General features: G+C 39.1%; 1 protein-coding gene across 2 annotated transcripts in view; it reads left to right on the top strand.

Moving 5' to 3' along the window:
- sn (fascin domain-containing protein singed) overlaps positions 1-7,500 on the top strand; it is a 145,855-nt gene that overhangs the window by 37,227 nt on the left and 101,128 nt on the right. The window contains exon 1 of one of the 2 annotated variants that reach the window (XM_086541880.1): positions 1,455-1,663. The exons of the other annotated variant lie outside the window; for it this stretch is intronic. The gene's annotated coding sequence lies outside the window, so the exon portion shown is untranslated. Of the gene's footprint in view, positions 1-1,454; positions 1,664-7,500 lie in introns of those variants that run through there. 2 annotated transcript variants of the gene reach the window in all.

The following is a 7,500-nucleotide window of genomic DNA, read 5'->3' as shown; positions in this document are numbered from 1 at the left end:
CTCTAGGCTCTGTATGGTCTGCGTCACATTCTACTTCCGGACCCACACTTTCCCGCGGTATTTCTCGAGGTGTACTTCGCGGCGTCGCCATCTCCATGGTGCGGAAACATATATTAGATTTTTGACATGTCGTGCGTGTGTGCCCTTTAGTGTTTGACTCTTTGGAAATCTATTATTCAGAGTATTACTTCTCTTGCGGGAACGTGTTTTGAAATATAGGGAACATAACCTTTTGTCGGGGAAATGTGTTGTAAAAGCCTTGAAGTCGTTGCAAGGAGTCAGAAGGTTCTCTCAAGAAGTCAAATAAAGAAGAGACTTGCGTTAGCTCGACTGAGGAGCCTCTTGCAGTTCATGGCTCTCTGGGGACACAATACGCGACAGCAACGTTAGCAACGGGATTGCATTATCTGAAAACCTCGGGAATGGTAATTCTAAATTGCTGTGAAGGGAGATTCGCGCCCTTTTAGCTTTGTGTTTCCTAAAACCAATAAAGTTCTTTGTAAAGCTGCGGAGGTGTTCTGGTGTGACTGTGGCTTCGGAACGGTTCACTTTTTCGTGTCTGAATCACCTTTTATGCGCGTCGTTTCCGTCATGATAGCAGTTTGTCGCGTTTAGTCTCAAGAATGACGGCATTGTATTCATAAATGAAGTAAAAGGGCTTGGCAGTTTGTATCTTTCCGGGAAACGAGAGATACAATGTCAGGTGATATCTCATGTTTATGTGACGATACTGCGTTCCCACTGTCTTGCAGTGGCATCATGTTCCTCAGTGTGTAAAATGTAACATCATTTTCTGCACTTGCACGTACCAAACTTTAATGAAATATTGAATATCTTTTTCTTTTCGTATGGGCTTACATGTCATGTGGTTGTGATGCATGAACATACATTAAAATGGAAACACTATTATTAGTTACGATGATAAATATCATACCTTTATGTAGCATAAGACGTGCGAATTTGTAACCGAAAATGAAGGCATATCCTCGAGTTACCCAGTACCATGGAGTTAGAGAATGGGACCTTACCCATTTTCTGTAATCGTCGTTTAACGTAACTTTGTTTAAAAAAATCATGAGGCATAGATTTATTGCATTTTTGAGTCATTTGGCAAGCTAAACAATAGTTTCGTCATTTAAAACTTAGATGTCAGAAGTCCTGCGAAATGTAACTGAAATGTATGTAACAGCATATGCCATGCACAACTTTGAGATTTGTAATATATTTGCCTTTTCGCTTTTGTGTGTGTTGCGACTGTATTGACTAATCAACCATTCAATTACCACACCAGTCATCGTATCCAAACAAGAAATAATGGAAAGACATGTCTGACTTCCTGTCTCCATAACATATTTAGATTTCGGCCCATAATCGATGTGCCTAGCGCATGAGCCTCACACACACCCTTGCATCACACACCCCCACACACACCTCTCCCTCCAGAGTCCTCTCCCACAACTTGCCTGAGAGTCAGTACTGGAGCAGTCCTCGAGGAAAGTGCCCGTCCAGTTCTTCCAAAGCCTCGTCAAGGACTCTTCGGGTGTCCCTGCCCCCTTCTTCAGGTGTCCTCAATTCCTTCTTCAGGTGTCATCTCTTGTCTTCTTTCCCACGTCTTCGTTAGGCTCCAGTCTCCCACCGGGCCATGGGGGCGATTTAATTGCAGGTAATTGCCCGGTGTTAGGTGGAAAAGTGATAAGTGATCCTCGTGTGCGTTTGTGTGAAACGAGTTTGGAAGAAATGAAGAAGATTTTTATATTGCGTTATTATTTTTTACATGCATGTAATAACGGGAGTCGGTAGAGGAAGTGAGTTTTTACGTGACATGTGAGACTGGCCTTGCATTAACGCTTGAACCGATCGAATGCATTTTTATCTTTTATTTTTTCGTCAGTTACTGTTTATGAAGAGATAAGATAAACTATTTTTTTTATTTTGTTTTATCTATCTTTAATTAACGTTATCAGTAGTTATTTTTCTAATCTAATTAAATGTCTTCTCTTTTCAGGTAATTCATGAAAATTCGTAGAGGTCAATATCAAGAATTAACCTCCAAATGCAGATGGACGGTAACTAACAGCGCTGGAGATGGTGAGATTCTATCCTATCAAGGGGAGGCTGGGATAGAACGTGAAAGACTGAGAGTGAAAGAATAGTGCATGCGATGGTAAGGGTGAGAGTGGAAGCGAGAGTGAGTGAATGGGTTTGTCGGTAACTATTCATAGATGATATATTTTTTTCACAAACATACGGGACGTGACGGTTGTATGCCATACATCATGATATGAATATATTACGCGTGGATTTAGTTTCATGTTGGAATTAGGATTAAGCCTTACGACGGAAGGGAAATAAAGGAAAGGGTTAGTGGAGAAATATAGGGAAAATAATAGGGAAGAAGGTATTGCAAATGTATAGGAGAAGGGGAAGAAGAGACGGAAGAAGAGAAGTGATAGGAAAATGACAGGTGAAATAGATAAAGAGAGGAAGTAAGCGAGGGAAAATTGGGTTGTACAGGAGAGCAAAGTCTACGAAACGAAGAGATGAAGTGTAAGAAAGACGGATATTAAGAAGAGAAAGAAATGAAGGAGCTATGTTGGACCGGATAATGATGATTACAGCAATGATAGTCACAACGATAAACGAAAACGATAATAGTAACATCAGTAAGGGTAATAATGATGAAACCATTGATATCGATATGAAATGATGATAAATATGATAATAATGATAGTGATAATAATACAGATAAAAAGAATTATGATAACATAAATTCCCGTAATAATGGTAATGATCATCACGATTATCAAAAAGAAAAAAAAGAGACTACAAAACAAAAAATAAACCAAAGAAGAATAAGGAAACTCGAGAGGATGAATAGTGCACTGATAAAGCATGAATAAGCACAGAAGACGAACAACCGTGTCAAGGTATTTCACCTGACCGAGAGCACCGACGTATTAGCACTTCCTAAGACTTGTGCTTAAAAGTTTATGGCGCAAAAAAATCGCTAATAGTTTGCATTTTGAAGTTCATTTTGCAGTGCGAAGTGAGAGAAAGAGGAAGACATGATAAGTATTTTCTTCTAGAATTTTGAGCGGGAAGTCAGGTTGGGGAAATTTGCAATACAAATGCTGTGCTTGTTATAGGTATGCCGGTTGCACTGCGAGAATGTTTTAAGTAATGTAGCATACCTGGGATAATTAACCTGAGTGGAAAGCCTAATTAAAACGAAACGTAAAAATACTGAAGATAATGAGAGAGCTTGGTAATCTAATCTTCACCATAAATGAAATTAGTGGGTAAATACTCGATTATCGACCTCAGACAAAAGTTGGCAAAGAAAAAAGGGAGGAGAAAAAGGGTGTAAAATTACTGCAATACTTACTCTTGTAATCAGCGAATGGGGCGGATTATAAAAAGATGCTGAGAAGACGCGAGAGAGATGAGGAAAGCAACAAAGAAGAATTTCGGAAAATATTTTCTCAACGCGAGAAGAAGTACCTCACAATTGATCAATATTTGTCGTGGGGACACCGCCTCTGCCATGCTGATGAGGTGGGCAGTGAGAGGGAAGTGATGGAGAGAAGATGGAGGGACTGAGGGGGAGATAGATGTAGGAAGGAGGAGAATGAAAAGTAAATGGAGAATATGTGGAATGATAAACGTTAATAAATGGATAGAGAGAGAATATACAAGTGTGTGTGTACGTACATATATATATATGATGAAAAGACATGGATTGGAAAAAAAATCTAGAAAGCAAGCGAGAAAGCAGAAAACATATCATTTGTCACCATACGCAAAAATATATCGCTGAAATTAACAATGTGAAAGACACGGCCGAGTAGAGGGCGTGCATTGAGAGAGGAAATATTAATGGAAACTCACTCTACGTTTTAAAGCCGATGGGAACCGAGGCTGAGAGACGTCTGGGCTTTCAGAAGTAAATCCAACAACTGGAACTACTAATTCCAGCTGAGCCATTGGAATGGTGAGAAGGTGTGTGTGTGTGTGAAGGAGGCTTGGGTAAAACTTTTTTAAAAATCGTGTGGTTTGATTGTGTTTTGAATTTGGGATATGAAGCAGACATTGAAACACGGAGTGGTTGGTAGTTGGTAGTCGGTTGCATGCTTTGAAGGTCAGGCACTAAGGCAAAGGTCAAAGGTTAGAGTGGCACTGTGTATTCAAGCCTAGAAGCTTTTCTTGTCTTTCATATTACACGTAGCTACGTAATTCTCTCTCTCTCTCTCTATATATATATATATATATGTATATATATATATATATATATATATATATATCCTCTCTCTCTCTTTCTTCCTCCTCTCTCTCTCTATCTCTCTCGTCAGTATGTGTTTGAACCTCCCTTTTCCTCTCCTTGCGCTTGCGTCTCACTCTTACTTTATTTTTTTGTTTATCTATTACTATATATGTTACAGTTCATTTATTTATTAATTAATGAGGCTGCACTGTATTTCATATTGACTTTATTTACTGATTACCGCCGATTTTTTCTATTATACTACCATGACCAGTCTTTTGGATTCAGTTCACTGGTGGGCGCTCATTGGATCATTGCCTCTTTACCTGAAGCTCTTGATTACACTCGACCGAACTGGAATTTCCCCTTAAGCCATTAGGTCGGAAATTGCATCCCCATTAGGAGGGACCTCAGCCATATCAACTTTATTGTATGGTGAAGCCCTAATACCGCACGAACGGTCGGATTTTTGGTTTAATCCGATAGAATAGCTGCTCGTTATGCATAATTAGTACTATTATCACTTGTATTTACATGAAGGTTTTAAGTGTAGCCCTTACTACGTTGGCCGCAATGCCAGAGAAAAGATTTCTTGCTAGAATGACGGGATGCGACGCTCAGCCGTCACTGCGGAAATGGGGGATCTCCGCGCAGGCACGTCAGTTGAATTTGTGATGATCTGCAAACTTTTTGCGGTAGGATAATTCTAATAGTCATCTGCACTGTCATTGCTAGTTTTTGTATTAATCTTTAGAAGGAACGTGAGGAGTCGCTAATGTCCGACTCCATTAAACAGGGATCTCGCCCGTGCGGAAGGAATTTTCAGGTCACGTGAGCAGGCCATTAGTTGGGGCAGAGGCCTGGAAGCTTTTCGTGGTCACCCAGGCCACAGAACACTATGATGAAAATGGGTGGTCCGGGATCGTAGAGTTTTATGTATTTGCTCTTTGACGCCTGATAAATTTATTTACGTAATACAGTGTTAGCATTGCTATGAACGCGACCCCCATACCTATATGGGTCCGATCACGCACACATATGTATGTAAAATTAATATGTATATGCGTATATATATACGCAATAGATATATGAATATGTATATATACACATATATGTATACAGATATATATTAGTATATTTATATGTGATATATATATGCACATATACATACATATATATGATATCATATATATATGTGTATATCATATATATAAATATTTATACATAAATGATATATATATATATATATATATATATACATATATATACATATACATATTTGTGTGTATGTGTGTGTGTAAACATATGTGTACAGAGAGAGAGAAAAACATAAAATTGTGATAATCAACCAAATGCAGTGTCATGCAGACGGGAGGCGGTGAGTGACCAACTGTGCGTGCCTGTCACCAACGTTGGTTACGGTCGCATTTGCACGTGGCAGATCTTCTTAGTCGGTAAACTCGATGAAAAGAACGTGAAGTACTGTACTTCAATTAAGGTGAAAATCTAATTGTTAGAATGGGGTGCATTCTCTGATGTTAAACAATGGATTCTTACTTTTGACAGAAGAAAGATGTTCTTAAGAGCAACGTAGACAGAAGCACACATTTTGATCAATGTATTTGTTATCTTGTACTTGTCTAAGATTTGGGAAGGAAATGCAGGTATCTTTCTGAAGATGAGTGGACGACACACGTGCAGACACATCCAATAGTGGTATTAGATCGAATACCAACCTACCGTAATCAGGAAAAAAAATATATTACAGATATTAAGGTCAAGAAACACCACTGAAAAAACCCTGTTCGGCGAGAATTAGGGTGTTCGCGACACAGTTTTAGTACAATGTAATAAAAGGTTGTACTATGTTTTGATCTGGGGGCATAGGCATACACAGGTAAGATACGTGTGTAATTCATCGATGCTGTGAGAATCATCTCCAGTGCAAAGAAGTGCAGTCCTAAGCTACTTACGCTATTTAACAAAAACAAAAAACGAAAAAACTAAGGATCGTACACAATCGATATAATGATTCATCTTGTTGACTGGATTGCAGTCATGTCATCGGATGATTGACAAACACACATACACATAAATAGACCTATTTTCACTATATCTAGTTCATGCGCCTTTGTTCTAACATTATAGAGCATATAATGTCACCATCATTTACATAAGAGGCAAATGTTTGTATCTCGAACATAGATATTCAGACTAATATTTGCTCATGTTGCTGCCATTATCTTACGCTACATGTGTTCTTCAAGGTGATTCTGCAGGTTTTTCTTCTAGAATAGATATCAGTTTGCTTGCGCTCCCTCCCTTCCTCTCCCCCATGTCCTTACATCATCCGTCCCTCTCTCCATGTCCTGTTTCCCCTCTCTTGTCATATCCCTCCTTCCCTCCCTTCAAATATATCCCTCCTCCCTCCTTCCATCTCTCCCCAATGACCCTCATCCCTCCTCCCCCTCCATCACCCCATGATCCCCCCTCCCTCCATGAGAACGGTATTATTGGATTCATTGATGCGGATCTCATTTGATGATGACGTCACGTTTCTTTAGTCCTGAGAAAATTCCTTAAAATGCGTGTTTTTTTCTTCCTTTTTTTAGAGATGCTGAGAATTCTTTGGTGGAATTTGGCGTTTTCTCTCCTTTTGAACGAGAAATCTTGCTGCATCAGTTTTGTTCTACTTTTTTCATTAAGCCGGTGATTTCACCTTTTTCAGTTCAAACTGCACCCTGAAAAGATAGTGCGTGTGTGAGCGGGGAGGGAGAAGGGTTTGCATATGTTTGTGTGTGTGCTTACGAATGTATGATACGTATTTTTATTTAATATCTCAAAAGAGAAGGAATAGTATATTACAGGTAATTCAACACGAGACTTTAAAATGTATGTTCAAGCTTTATATCATGTATAATAGTTTGCTCTATGCTTTGTAACCAAAACACCAATAGCTTTTACTCTGGTTGAGAAGAACTGATTACACAGTTTGTCTTACCGTGCACTTGTTTCAAATCATACTGACATGACATGTGTAATCGTGCTATTGTAAGCTGGAAAGTAGGGCGAATAGTGAATTCCATTTGATTGTCATTGGACTCGGTGCTTCACCTTCAGATATTGACAGGACCAAGCAAAGTCTTTCACGATCCTCTAAACGGCGGCGGTGTTAATCTTATTCATTTCAACGTCATCATATAGCTCACCCAAAAGTGCAGAAAAATGGCACGTAATAC

The sequence above is a fragment of the Penaeus japonicus genome, unplaced genomic scaffold, assembly GCF_977035675.1.
Source record: "Penaeus japonicus unplaced genomic scaffold, GWHDUDI00000001_assembly GWHDUDI00000011, whole genome shotgun sequence".
NCBI classification, from domain to species: Eukaryota; Metazoa; Arthropoda; class Malacostraca; order Decapoda; family Penaeidae; genus Penaeus; species Penaeus japonicus.
This window is presented reverse-complemented; position numbering and strand designations above follow the sequence as displayed.